The sequence below is a fragment of the Molossus molossus genome, unplaced genomic scaffold (assembly GCF_014108415.1).
Source record: "Molossus molossus isolate mMolMol1 unplaced genomic scaffold, mMolMol1.p scaffold_m16_p_13, whole genome shotgun sequence".
Lineage (NCBI taxonomy): Eukaryota > Metazoa > Chordata > Mammalia > Chiroptera > Molossidae > Molossus > Molossus molossus.
In genome coordinates, this window is record NW_023425348.1 from 29,629,947 (window position 1) to 29,645,369 (window position 15,423).

General features: G+C 35.5%; 1 pseudogene; it reads left to right on the forward strand.

Annotated features, from left to right (window-relative positions):
- Positions 1 to 3,178: 3,178 nt before the first annotated feature.
- LOC118629109 lies at positions 3,179 to 3,278 on the forward strand (annotated as a pseudogene).
- Positions 3,279 to 15,423: the final 12,145 nt, after the last annotated feature.

The following is a 15,423-nucleotide window of genomic DNA, read 5'->3' on the forward strand; positions in this document are numbered from 1 at the left end:
TAACACTGCTCCTAGCCTCCTGTATATTTTCTTCTATCTGCCTTTATGTTCTATGTATTTATCTCCCCTGTCTTCTGGAGTTATCTTCCTCAGGTCCAGGGCATCCAACCTTGTCTCCTGTCTAGGCTTTATTGTTTGACTTACTCCTTTGTCTACTTTTAAAGGCAGTCATTGCTTTAAAGCCAGGGTGTATTTCTAATCTCTTTACACTTTGACCTTTGCTGAGTCCTCTGAAAGGATCACCTTCCATTATGCATTTGACTGAGTTTTTTTTATTTATCTTTTATTTTATCCTTAGTTCTTAGATAGTCTCATTCCTAGTCATTGATAATCTCACCTCTTTTTGTCTTTAACTGGTCAATTGGTGATGAGTATAAATACTGTAGCAAGATTCATTAAATATTCCCCATAACTTTGGCCAATTACTTCCTCAGTTCTTTAGGGTTTGAGAAGTTTGACAAACATATTCAGTGTTCTCTAAGTGACATGAATAAGATAAAGAAAGAGAGAGAAAAAAATACACACGCACACACATATTCTTATTGTATTTTTTTAAATTTTCTGCTTAGTTGTCTTGTTTTTCTCCATTGGAAAATATAAGTTGCATGAGGACAATTAGAATTAGGCTTCTTCATGGTTGCATCCATTTGCTGTGAGAATTGTTGGGCACATAATAAGTGCTGAAGAAGTATTTATTAAATAAATCAGTGAATGAGTAAGTGTTATAGAGATAAGTTTGACTAAGACTTGAACCTGTATTCAATATATTTATACTCTAGTAAGATATATATTTATAGCAATGGATAATATCCATGTAATTTAGCAAATTTGATGCTAGATAATTAAAAAGATAGTGTTATGAGGGCAATGCTCATTTGATTTGAGTTATCTGGGAAGATTTCTATTGGTTGGATACATCATTCATTCATTCATTCATTCAATAGTATGATTAAGCTCTTTCTGTGTTTCAAATACATTGAAAGTATAAATGTGAAAGTCACATCAAGGACCTTGTTTTTTTTTGTTTTTTTTTATCCTCACCCGAGGATATTTTTCCATTTTTTGTACAGATAGAGTGGGTGGGAGAGAGAGGAAGGGAGAGAGAGAGAGAAACATCGACGTGAAGGGACACATCGAGTGGCTGCCACCCGCACAACCAACCAGGGCCGGGGACAAACTGCAACCGAATTACGTGCCCTTAGCGGGAACCGAACCCGGGTCTCTCCAGACCACAGGCCGACGTTCTAACCGCTGAGCCAAACTGGCCAGGGCTTTATTTTTTTAAATCCTCACCAAGGAGTATTTTCCCATTTAGCTTCAGATAGAGTAGGAGGGAGTGAGAGTGAGAGAGAAACATTGATGTGAGAGAGACACATCGATTGGTTGCCTCCTGCATGACCCCAACCAGGGCCAGGGACCAAACTGTAACTGAGGTATATGCCCTTGACTGAAATCAAACCCGTGACTCTTTGGAATCAAACTATGACTTTTGGTACACACCCGGTGCTCTAACCACTGAGAAAAACTGGCCAGGGCTAGGACCTTGTTCTTGAAGAGCTATTCTTCTCAAAATAAAAGAAAAATGAAGTAAATAAATAAATAATAAATGAGAAAATATTGCCAAGGAAGGCAAGACAGTCTATTCAATAAAAATTGGATATTCACATGTAAGAAAATGAAACTATATTTCTATCTTACATCCTTAAGAAAAGTTAACTTGAAATGGATTAAAGACTTAAATGTAAGACCCAAAATCATAAAACCCTCAGAAGAAAAAAATTATCTCCTTGACATGAGCCTTCACAATGAATTTTTGAATATAACACCTAAAGCACAAGCAGTAAAAAACCAATAAGTAGGGCCACATTAAATTAAAAGGCTTTGCCACAGCAAGGGAAAACATCAACAGAATGAAAACGCAACCTACAGAATGGAAAAAACATCAACAAGTAAAACATATATCCTGTAAGGGGTTAATATCCAAAATATATAAAGAATTCATACAATTCATTAGCCAAAAAAAACCCTAATTATCCTATTTAAAAATGGACAAAGGACCTGGATGGACATTTTTCAAAAAAAGACATACTAATAGCCAACAGGTGCATGTGAAGGTACTCAACATCACAAATTAAAACCACAATGAGCTATCACCTCCTGCCTCTTAGAACAATTACCATAAAAAAACACAGGAAACGAGTGTTGGCCAGGATGTGGAGAAAAGGGAATCTTTATGAACTGTTGGTGGAACTGTAAATTGTTACAACCATTATGGAAAACAGAATAAAGTGTCCTAAAAAAATTTTAAAAAGAACCACTATGTGATCCAGCAATTTCACTATTGTGTATATATCCAAAAGAAATGAAATCTACTATGTCAAAGAGATATCTACACCCCACTTAAATTGCAGTACTAAACAAATATCAACACATTTTTTGAGTATCAAGTACATAAGAATAAATTTAACAAAAGATATTTAAGATTTTTACAGAAAAACATAAACTTGCATTAAGAAATATTAAAACATACATAACTAACTAACTAACTAAATAAATAAATAAATAGCATGTCATTGAACAAAAAACTTAGTATCATAAAGATGACAATTTTTCCCAAATTGATTTTCCCCAATTGGGTTTTTCATGGACCTTGATAAGATGTTGATAAAATTTGTATGGAGATTAAAGGCCAAGACTATCTGGGATCTTTCTGAAGATAGGCAGAAGGATAGAAAAAATGACCAAAGAAACTTAAGTCCTGACTCAGATGCAGATATCACTAAATTTGGTGTAAGAGAAAGGTGGCTTGAAGATTAGTGTAGAAAGGAAATATTGTTTAATAAAGTAGACTAAAATAAATGATGATCAAAATAGAAAAAAGATAAAATTAGATATCAGCCTCTGAGCTATTATAAATAAACCCATTTATTTGTAAAGACAAACTCCAGATTGTACAAAGAACCTAAATATCACATATGAAAATTTTAAACTTAGATAATGTAGGTGTACATACTTTGGATAAAAACAGTTCTGAAATAAGATAAAAAAGCACTGATGAAGTGTTTTGTTTTGTTTTTTAAATTATGAACTTTTGTTCATCTAAAGATAACAAGAATTAGAGATTATATGGATCTACAGGGTTTCTTAAATGTTCCTGTTAGAGGTGTATGTGGTGTGAGTGCTTGGGCAGCACATATACTAAAATTGGAACAATACAGAGATTAGCATGACCCCTGCACAAGGATGACATGCAAATTGGCGAGGTGGTTCACAGTTTTCATCAGGGAGAAGCAAATTAAAATGACTATGAGGTATCACCTCACCCTGCTGAAATAGCTGCCATCAACAAATCTTCAAACAAGTGCTGGCGACGGTGTGGAGAAAAGGGGCTCTACTACACTGCGGGTGGGAATGCAGACTGGTGCAGCCACTATGGAAAGCAATGTGATGTTTCCTCAAACAATTAATGGAACTACCTTTTGACCCAGTGATCCCACTGCTAGAAATATATGCTAGGAAGCTTGAAAAACCAATCAGAAAGAATATATGTACCCCTATGTTCATAGCAGTGCTATTTGTAATAGCTGAGATCTGAAAACAGCAAGTGTCCATCAGTAGATGAGTAGATAAAAAAGCAGTGGTACATATACACAATGGAATACTATGCAGCTGTAAGAAAGAAAGATCTCTTTCCCTTAGAGATGACATGGAGGGACTTGGAGAGCATTGTGCTAAGGAAAATAAGCCAGTCAGAAAAAGACAAGTAGCAAATGATCTCACTTATTTGTGGAATATAATGAACAAAATAGGCTGACGAACAAAATAGAACGAAAGACATGAAAGTAGGGAACAAACCTCAGAGAGAAGGGGGGTGGGAAGAGATAAACCAAAGAACTTACATGCATATTTGCACAACCAATGGACACAGACAACAGTGCAGTGAAGTCAGGGCCGGTGGGGAACAAGGAGGAGGAGGTACAAGGGAAAAAAGCAGGGACATTTGTAATACTGTCAACGATAAAGATACATTTTAAAAAAGAAGTATAAGTTAGTGTAATTACATTGGAAAACAGTTTGGAACAAGCACATTTGCTATGACTCAGCAGTTCCACTCTTAGGTATATTTCAAGAGGAATTCTTACACATATTTAACAGGAAATATGAAAACAATGATGTTTTGTTGCAGAGCCATGCTCAACAGTGAAACTTTGTAAACAACCAAATAACACTCAAAAGAAGAATGAATATCATGTTCAGGCAACAGAATATTTCTTATACAGCTATCAGGACAAATTACTATAACTTAATATTAAATTAAGATGCCAATTCTTAAATATTTCATACATCATGAACTAATTTCTATAAAGGTAAAAACAACAAACTGAAAATATATACATACTTTTTAGGAAGACATAGAGATGAAAAACTATGAAATAAGGCAAGTGTAGATTTATAGTTGTGGGTGCCTCAGTGGTGAGGGTTGTCAGCATGGGAGATGAATTGGTGATGGATTCTCTGTTATGTCAAAGTCTTAATTCTTCTTTCAGATAACTGCTAATGGTTACTTATAATATTAGTATAAATAGTAAACAGCTGAATGAATGTGGGCCATGGAGGAAACCATGATAAATTATATTATGAATCAAAAAAATGATTAATCCGCATCATGTACTTGAGGTTCAATTATTTTTTTAATCGGATGATATCACTCATCTCTTTTAAAATTTCTGGACTTCCTATTGGACTTACAGAATAAATTAAAGGGAAAACATAATTTGAGCTAATGCAGCCAACACTTTGGTGCTTTGCATTTATTTGTACTCCCTCCGTTTACTTCTCAATTCACCTCCAGGCTTGATGGGCACATCTCATGTTTGTGGCCAACATCCTCTTAATGTGCTCTCTGTTTCTCTGCTTTTCTTTCTAGGGGCTTTCTTTAAAAAGGGGGAGCTTTTTTTCCAAGGAGCCAGGACTAACAGGGGAATTAATATCCATAGAGCATAATTCAGCAACAGGTAGACAGATGCAGAAGGCAGGATATGAGTAAAGGGCATAGAGCCTCCATGCTATCTCCAGACCACCATCCCTGAATCTCCATGTGCTCCCCAACCTGGCAGCTGTCAAAGCCCAGTCCTCTATGTTTTTATAGATGCTTCATTGCATAGGTATGATTGATTAAATCATTGTTCATTGGCAGCTGATACACCCTCCAGGCCCTCTCCGCTCTCTGGCAACCAGCCCCCATTCATAGGTGCTTTCCTGATGGTCACCTCATTAACATATAACAAAAAAACATCTTTATAGCTCTTACCACTTAGGAAGTTCCGGGGGTTTTTAACTCAGCCAGAAATGGGGATGAAGAGCAAATACAATATTCCTCACTTTATCATCGGTTTCACTTTCTGTAGTTTCAGTTACCAGAGTCAACCTCATCTGAAAATATTAAATGAAAAATTTCAGAAATAAACAATTCATAAGTTTTAAATTGTATGCAGTTCTGACTAGGATGATGAAATCTTTCAACATCCTGCACTGTCCTGCCCTGGACATGAATCATTCCTTTGTCCAGCTTATCCACGCTGTATATACTATCTATCCACAAGTCAGTTAGTAGCCACCTTAGTTATTAGACTGACTGTTTCAGTATCACAGTGGTTATGCCAAGAAACACTTATTTTATTAATAACGGCCCCAAAGTGCAAAAGCAGTGATACTGGCAATTTGGATATGCCGAAGAGGAGCCTATAAGGTGCTTTCTTAAAGTGAAAAGATAAAAGTTCTTGATTTAATAAGGAAAAACAAAAAATTTTATACTGAGCTGCCTAAGATTTAAGGTAAGAATGAATCTTCTATCATGATATTGTAAAGAGGGTAAAAGAAAGTTACGCTACTTTTGCTGATACACCTAAAGCCTCAGAAGGTACAACTACAGTGCATGATCGGTGCTTTGGTAAGATAAAAAAGGCTCCCTAGCCTGGTCGGTGTGGCTCAGTGGTGGAAGCATCTACCTATGCACCAAGAGGTTGCCAGTTCGATTCCTGGTCAGGACACATGCCCAGGTTATGGGCCCAATCCCGAGTAGGGGGCATGGAGGAGGTGGCCAGTCGATGTTTTCTCTCATCAACGTTTCCATCTCTCTCTCCCTCTCCCTTCCTTTCTCTCTAAATATCAGTAAAGAAAAAAATTTTTTTTAAAGTTTAAAAAAAAAAAAAAAAAGCTCTCTAAGCAGGAACGACTTTTCTGACTTTATGTAAGTCTGGCCACTAATATTTGTAAACCTTTCCTCATTATCACTAATTGAGGAACTTCACTTAGGAAATTTTTTTCTCTAAAAGTCTTTTCTGAATCCTCCCCCAAAAAACACACCTAAATTGTCATGAAATTGTTTAACTTCGTTTAATAAAAATGATCTTGTTTGCATATATATATTTGTTTGTGTGGTTATGTGATTAATGTTCATTTCTTCCACTAAACTCTACTCTCCATGAGAACAAGGCTATGTCTTTTTTTCTTTACCATTGCATCTGTTTTAGACACTCAATAGATATTTGTTGAATGGAATAGTTATAAATAGACTGGCCATTCTACCTCAATTAGAGCAGAGGAGATTCTGATATTTACATTGCTTACTGGATATGCTTTCTCTCCATAAAGAGAGACAAAAACTTATACTCAACCTTGGCTTCTTGCCCAGTAAATGAGGTCCAGCTACTTTTTAGCAACAAACTTTATTATCTGGATGCTAAATTTTCATTGAATCCTGGCCTACATGCCCTCCCATCAGCAGATTGCTGAGGAAGGGCATGCCTCATGGTCAGGTTTTCTTTAATTGTGACAGTTTTGTTCAAAGCTTGGGCTTTTATTATTCGAAGAAATACAGAGGTTGTTTTTGAGGACTTTGACTGCATTATTATCTTTAAAGTTATATTTCTATCATTCCTGACGTTGTCTGCTTGGTTTTCTTTGCTGGGGAGTTTGTGTGAGCGCGAGTGTGCACAGATGCTCATATGTGTTTAAGTGTCTTCATTTAGGTCCCAAGAAACTTTCAGTCTGAAGAGAAATAAATAATGTTCTTGTGATTTTCTCTCATGCATGGAAATGTACAACACAGTTAATTTGGTTATTTTTTTCCATAATTAGCATTAACTAAAGCTGAATTCCAATTTCACAATGTCAGCTGCAAACTATTAAGCATGTTACAGTATTTTCCCCATAAAATAGTATGGTAAATTATTTTCACCCTAAAATATTTATGATATAATATGTATCTTTTATTAAGTGCTTTCTACAAAGTTAATTTTTATTTTGGCACATTAATATCTACATCGTTACCGAAGTTGCAATCTTTTATCCTCGGGGGTATTTTCAGTACTCACATTCTAGGTAAATACTAACCTTGGACTGAGAAATCATTCAGCACCTTAAATTTATATTGTAATTTACAATCTTAGGGTATGTTTTCTACACATTTTCTTTTTGATTGTTGCCAAACAAAAGCACATAGAATTATGTCATTTATGTGTGTGAGTCTGGGCATCAGGGAAGTGATAAGACTTTTCAAGGTCATGAAGCTAGTGAAAGACTGAGGCAAAACAGTTCTTGGAGTCCAGTTTCCAGAGGTGTTAGAAGACTTCTCTTTGTATTTCTTATTTTCCCTAGGAGCCCCAGAATGAGGATTCTAAAGACCTATTCACTATCCACACATGAGCGTCTCTGGGCTCTACAACGCCCATTCAGGGATTTTTTTTTTTTTTTTCCCCATGATGTTGGGACTGATACCTCGTCTAACCCAAGGCTGCCAGCAGAGGACCTGCATTCCCAACAAAGCCAAACGTGGTTAGAGCTGCTCTTTTTCTCACTTAAATCAATCAGCAAGTACTTTTTAAGTATCAATTAGCTTGACATTGTGAAGAACACATTCAAGTAAATATGACCCAGAAACTGACATGTGAGAAGCAGGATAATCAAGAAACAAAATTAGCATGAACGGAATGATGAATAACACAAACACCATAAGACTCGTGTGAGTTTAGACTATTGAAAGGCAGAAGGTTCCTGTCTGAGACATAGGGAAACAAAAGGACTTATCCAAAGTCATAGGGCAAACAGGCTGCGAAAAGGATTCAGGAGTTGACCTTTTGCCAACAGATATGCCTCAACCCTGGAGTCACATGATGTGGGATTAAGGGACTGTGATGTGCTGAATACTGAAACAGGCATTATACAAACATTATTCAGTGTTATCTTGGTAATGTATGTGAAAAAAGGATATTAATGAGGTATCCTTTTTACCCATGCTTTCTGGTGTACTCAGTGGAACTATAAATGTTGTCCATTAAGGGCATTTACTTAGTATGAAAGCCTGTTCTCACCTTGTCAGTGTTCCTTAGCAGCTGTGAGTCAGAAGACTTTGCCGTTTCCATTTCCTTTCAGTAACCACAGGGTGGGCAAAAGTAGATTTACAATTGTCAGTCCCTAAAACAGTTTATTCTTGTATTATTATTTATTAGTTATTGTAATATTTTTCATATGAACAACTATAAATCCACTTTTGTGTACCAGGCCTTTTTCAAACTGGTGAGGAAGAAACTTTTTTTTTTTTTTTTCAAAATTACTCTTTGCCTCAGAAAATTTAAAGTCTAGTAGGAATATAGAAAAAACACATAATCTTTATAGAGTAAGTGTGGCATCAGAGAGGGGGGTCAATAATTAGCAGAAAGTGGGTTGCTATTACATGCCATGTACTGTCAGGCATACATGGTCTGCGTGCATTGTCTCATTGATCTTCCATTGACCAGCCAAGAAGGACCTTGCTGTGGCCCTGCTAAGACTAAATCTCAGAGAAATTCAGAAAATGGTCCTTAAACACACAGCTGCAAGCACAGTTAATCTTCAAGCCAGGTTTGACTGACCCAAACTCATGTTCCTTATAAGGTAGACACCTAATAAAAAGTAGTAGTGGTAACCATTTTATCAATTTTTGAAATCCATGTTAAAATATTATCCTGCACATACACCTACTTCTGTAGTAACAACTAATAAATAATGCAATTCAACTACAATAATTTAAATAATTTCTATAGTTTTCCTAAAGAAAATGGTTGTGCATTATGGTGGGGTTTTTTTTTCAGATCCTGATTTCTTACCATTATACTTAGTCTTTAAGTCTGAGTAAAAAGACACACCTGTTTTTAGGTAATAAGTAGCTGTAGGAGAAAGCTAGAGAATAGCAGCACTGACCTAAATTCTGCAGGCTGAATCATACAGCAGCTGTAACTGAGAGCTTTGTCAACACTGGGAACTCAGCCTTGACTTGAGTACCTAATACTTTTTTGCAGCTTTTTGTGACTTGGGAGTGACTTCCAAGAGTTGAAGTAGTAATAGGTCTCTGTTCATCCTAGTTTGCAGAAGAAGACCCATTTCTCTTCAAAAGATACACAGGAGTGAAGCTCATGCATGCTTCTTTAAAATCAAATAATTATATATATATAAAAAACAAAAACAAAAACAGAGTTTGATTTCACCTAAGATATACTAACTAGAAGAAGGCGACCACTTACACATCAACGCAGCAGCTTATGTGCAGGTGAATTTCTGAATCAGATAATGACAGGTGCATATTTTGGTACTGGTTTTCGGTCACAAATATATCCTTCTCTTTGATTAAAAGGCTCATCTGCCTCATAACTAAATGGATAATTTGGTGCACTACTTTTGGTAGTTTTAGATAGATTCTAATTCAGTTTTCTTTTCCTGGGAACATGAGTCAGTACCATATAGTGATGGAACATATATTTAATATGATTCTGTTAACAATACAAACAGAAATATATTTTGGATGGAAGCAAGCTGCTTCTATATATAATAATAAATAATTAAGCAAGGATAAGTAAAATTATATAGCAATAAGGAGTTAACAAGAGATTGCTCTTTCTAGAAATTTAAACTAATTATAAAACCATAATAATCAAAACAGTGTGTCACTAACATATGGACTATAGATCAAGAAAATAGTATAGAAAGTGCAGCATTATATTTTTATCACGTTTTTTGTTTACGTTTATAATTTTTGTTTACGTTTATAAAGAATTTCTCCATGTTAGTAAGGAATAAAATGAATTGCCCAATTCAAAAATGAGCAAAGTCACCTGGCTGGTGTGGCTCAGTGGACTGAGCATCGTCCCATAGATTGAGAGGTTCTGGTTCAATTTTCAGTCAGGGCACATGTCCAGGTTGTGGGCTCCATTCCCAGTAGGGGTCGTACAGGAGGCAGCCAATTGATGTTTCTCTCTCACATTGATTTTTCTCTCTCTCTCTCTCCCTTTTACTTTCTAAATTATCAATTAAAACATTTTTTTTTAATTAGCAAAGTATGCTCAAAAATAATTTACAAAACTGGATATACAAATGGATTTCCGAACATGTAAAAAATGTTCAACTTCACTAATCAGAGAATTGCAAATTAAAACATATAGATTGAAAAGTTTACTAGCGTGCTGTATTGGTGGGGCATGTGGAAACAACTCCATTCATATATTTCTTGTTAAAGTGTAGATTGATATCACTTTATGGAAAGAATTATACTAAATTTATCAAAATTTAAAGACATATACTTTCATTCAGCAAGTCTTATTCTACTAACATTTAATACATACACTTGCTCATGTCAGAACTGACACATGATGAGGCTTAATCATTGTGGCATATTTTAAATGATGAAGATGAGGAACAACCTAATTTTGCATCTATAGTGTTTCTCAGTAGAAAATTATGCAACTGTTACAAAGGTAGATCTATATGTACTGATCTCCAAAATATATAGTTCAATAAACTATGCAAGATGCATAACAATGTGCATAGTATGCTATAATTTGTGAAAAACAAAAACCCACTATGTATATCAAAGTTCTTTTCATGATATTCAAGAAATGGACAACAATGTCATTTTGGAAAGGAGGACATGATGGGGGCTTGAAAGACTTGATGGAAAGTAGACTCATTTAGTTTTATGTTTTGTACTATATACTTATATTACCTATACATAGAAAATATATGAACAAAAAATGGAAAAAAATTAAGGTTAAACTTTTCTTCCCAGTCTGTCAATAATCATGACCATAGTTATACATGAAAAATAAAACGGTATGTTTCATATTATTTATTTGTACTTTGGTAACAATCTCAAACAAACTTAGTGTCTGAGTAAGGAAGTTAAAAACTAAAATCAAGAGACAATATTTTGGTTAGGAAGACTGGGCTTACCATAGTGAAACAGATATTAACCCCAAAGCCAAAATAACTTTGATGAAGCTTCTAGCCTAGTGATGGAGGACCAACACTCCATGCAGAGGCTGGCCCAGCCGGCCACTGTGGAAGCCAGGTGGAGTCTGCAAGAGCAGCTGCGGAGCACCTGCCTGTGGTCTTCTGCTTCCCTATTGTCTATACCAGTAGAACTGCTTGCTACTAAAAGAGTAGAACTCTTTTAGTCTATCCGACCTCACTGGCTTCATAGACCCTTGAAGAATGTTAGAGCTGGAAGGATTTTCAGAGATAATCTGGTCACAACCTTTTAAATTTTGACAAGGAATTTGATGTAGAAAATATGAGTTTCTTTGGGTCATGAAGCTGTTTAATTCTGAAGTCAGGACTAGTTACCAGGTTTACTGGCTCCCAGTTCAGAGCTACATTTTCCTTCTATATGTAGCTTTAAAAGGTTGTCCTTGTGTTCACTTTGTCTGCCAAGACAAGAATACTTCAACAGGTGGGTGAAGGAGTCTATACAGTTCCATAAGCCTTGAGGACACAGATGTGGAAACATAACCTCCACTTTGCCACTGTTTCTATCCTGTGAGATTTAACTGGTTAGAATGAATGAAGACAAGGGTTCTGAGGAGTGCTGCTAAGGTAGCCAGAATGCTGTATTCCAGTTGAAGTTATTGTTGTGTTATTATTCTTGCTGCTACATCCATGTAATGTTCCTTCTGCTTGAACTTCCTGGAGGCTTCCAGGAGATGGAATGGTTTTTAGGATCATTGGAATATCCTTTAAGAATTCAACGGTAGCCTTGGCCTGTGTGGCTCTGATGATTGGAGCATTATCTGTGCACTAGTTCAATTCCTGGTGAGGTCGCATACCCAGATTGCAGATCTGATCCCCAGTTGGGGTACGTACGGAAGGCAACTGATCAATGTTTCTTCCTTACATCAATATTTCTCTCTCTCTCTCTCTCTCTCTCTCTCTCTCTCTCAAAACAATTTAAAAAACACACCTATCCTCAGGTGAGGATTAAACAAAAAGAATTCATCTGTAAAGTAATTAAGAAGAAAAAAAAAAAAGAACTTCAATAGGGTCTTACTATAGGCCATGTTCTGTGTTTCATGCCTAAAGATTCAGGGATTAAAAAGATATAGTGCCTCCCCTCAAGAATCCTATTGACTAGCAAGGGAGACAGTTAAACAAATAAGTTGATGGAAAACAATGTCATGTGTGCTACAGAAATGGCATCTTCACCATGTACTGTAAACATTAAATGGAGGCTCTGATTCCCTGGGGACAGTCCTGGCTGAGTCTAGAAATAAAGTCAATAAAGATTTTATAGAGTAAATGATGATTGTGACTAAATAAACGTTCCAGACTAACAAGGTGCAGGGAACAGCAGACGCCATAGCAGGAGCATCGAGAAAGCGAGATGTGTTCACATTCCTTTTTATGAGGATTAAGTTGTTTACTATCCATATTTATTTTATGCGTACTTTGTGTATATTCAGTTTCTCAGAAATAGGACAGATCTTAAATCCCCAGGGTAATTAATAGTGCAGTTATAAGCCTGTCTATAATCAAAATTGAAGTTTTGTCTAGGAATTTGTAAGAAAAATGCTCTAGTTCTTTTTGCTTCATAGTAAATTTATTGTTATATTATTCTTCCAAAGAAAAATGAAAATACTTTATAAAGAATAAAGAGTTATATCTATATATGTGACTGATAATAAGGATGATAATGAGGAAGAAAACAAAGAATATCTGCTTTGGTCATAGACAAAAATAATTCTCTTACATATGATCAATTTATTGGGAAATAAAGACTGTTTGACTGTTAGCTAAAATCCCCCAAGAGGTGCTGTCAATAGATAATGACTTGATACTGTCTTGGCATATCGACATGAACTGAAAAGCAGATAGATGATTTCTGTTGGTATCTGAGAGTTGAGGGAAGAGGGACTGACAGTTTTACTAATAACTCCATTTCTTCAAGCAGAAAATGCAGTAACAAGATGGCAAAATAGTAGGTTTTGCATTTGTCCTTAGTTATGAATGGAGCCTAGACCTTTTAAAATAATAGGAGTAAGAAATTATAAAGCCAGTGAGATTGTGTGTATGAGTGTGAGTACATGTGTATGCTTACACATTATGCATACATACATGCATACACAGGTGCATAAAATATATCTACATCTCTCAACATCACACACTCACATGGACTCATATCTAATGTGCTATTTGTAAGTGTCTCTCATATGCTTTTCCTTTGCATGCATATTTTTTATTTCTTTTCAAATGACACTGGCATATTTATTTAAGCCAAGTTGTATTAAAATCATTCTGGAAACTATTGTTATCACACCACTGACACAGTATTCATAAAGAAAACATCAGAAATGACTAATATCTACATGTTGTGGATGCTGCTTCTAAATTCATGAGTTCACAATAATTAAAGTTGTATTTTGAATGCTTTAACAAAGGAGGTAAATTGAAAATAATTTTCCTCCCTTGTTTTAATAAAATTATTTTACTTAGTACAATTTATTTTGGGGTAATATTGAATATTTTTTCTCATAAATTTAAGAGAATATCAAGCTGCATAAATTTTTTCATGACTTCCTATTTATTTTCTCCTTTATTGACTACACAGAGGTAAGTTATGATAAAAAGGATAGATGGAGTAGTGGAATAGCTGTAAACAAATATATGTCTAAGAAATGTCATTGTTCACTGGACTGGACATCCACCTAAATACCAGAATTAGCTAGGAAAATAAGATGGAAAATCATGGGCCTCAGATTTAATTTTCATTGCACAGAGAGGCATATAGATGAAGGATTTAAGATTGCATGGAAAATAACTCAGTACAACTTGTTCAAATATGGATTAGGAAAGATCTTGGTTATTATATAAACAAGACAATTTTATTGCTTTATGGAACAGAGTATAGTCGAACCTTATGGGATTGGAACTCTACTGTCAGGAACTAATTCTCTGTCTCTCTCACTGTCTCTGTCTTTGGTTTTAGATTTCACCCAGGAAGCTCCCAACGTTTTGAACTAGTATGTCTGTAGTACAATATTTTCTAAGTTTCCTTTTAGCTCTGAGGTAAAGTCAGTAATATATGTGGTTGAAATACTTATTATTGGATTTTGTGACAGAAAGAATAGAAGGATAAAGGAGGGAGCAAAATCTGAAATCACACCAATGTTTCTAGCCTAGTTTTATAAATTTAGAAATACAAAATTATTATAATAAAAAAATAACAACCACATGTTGTATTGGGTTCAGTGCAATGCTAATTTTTTTTAATGAATTAATTGGGGTCACATTGGTTAATGAATTTTACAGGTTTTAGGTGTGCAATTCTGTAATATATCATCTGTATATTGTATTGTGTAGTCACTACCCAAAGTCAAATCTCCTCTGTCATTTATTCCCCCCTATACCCTCTTCACTTCTCCAAAGAGGACATATAAATGGCCAATAGACTTACAAAAAGATGCTCAACATCACTAATGATCAGATAAATGCAAATAAAACCACAATGAGATATCACCTCAAACCTGTCAGAATGGCTATCATCAGTAAATCAACAAACAATGTTGGCTAAGATGTGGAGAAAAGGGAACTCTCGTGACTGTTGGTGGGAGTATAGATTGGTGCAGCCACTGTGGAAAGCAGTATGGAGTTACCTCAAAAAAGTGAAGATTGAACTGTCTTATGACCCAGCAATTCACTTCTGGGAATATATCTGAAGAAATCTGAAACACTAATTCAAAAGACTATATGCACCACTATGTTCATTGCAGTGTTGTTCACAATAGCTAAGGTTTGCAGAGCTTAAAATCTTAAGCCTAGAGTTGAGATATAAATTTAATTTGCTAAAGAAAGGTTATTGTTTATCACAACTTTCACACACACACACACACACACACACACACACACACACACACAATTTATAAGTATCTTTGCAATATAACTGAAGTAAAAAGTTAGTTTTCTGCCCTGGGTGTTGTGGCTCAGTTGGTTAGAGCATCATCCCATGCACCAAAGGGTTGTAGGTTCTATTCCCTGTCAGGGCACATACCCAGGTTTCAGGTTTGATCCCTACTTAGGGTGATTAATGTCTCTCTCTTACCTTTCTCTCTATATTTAATC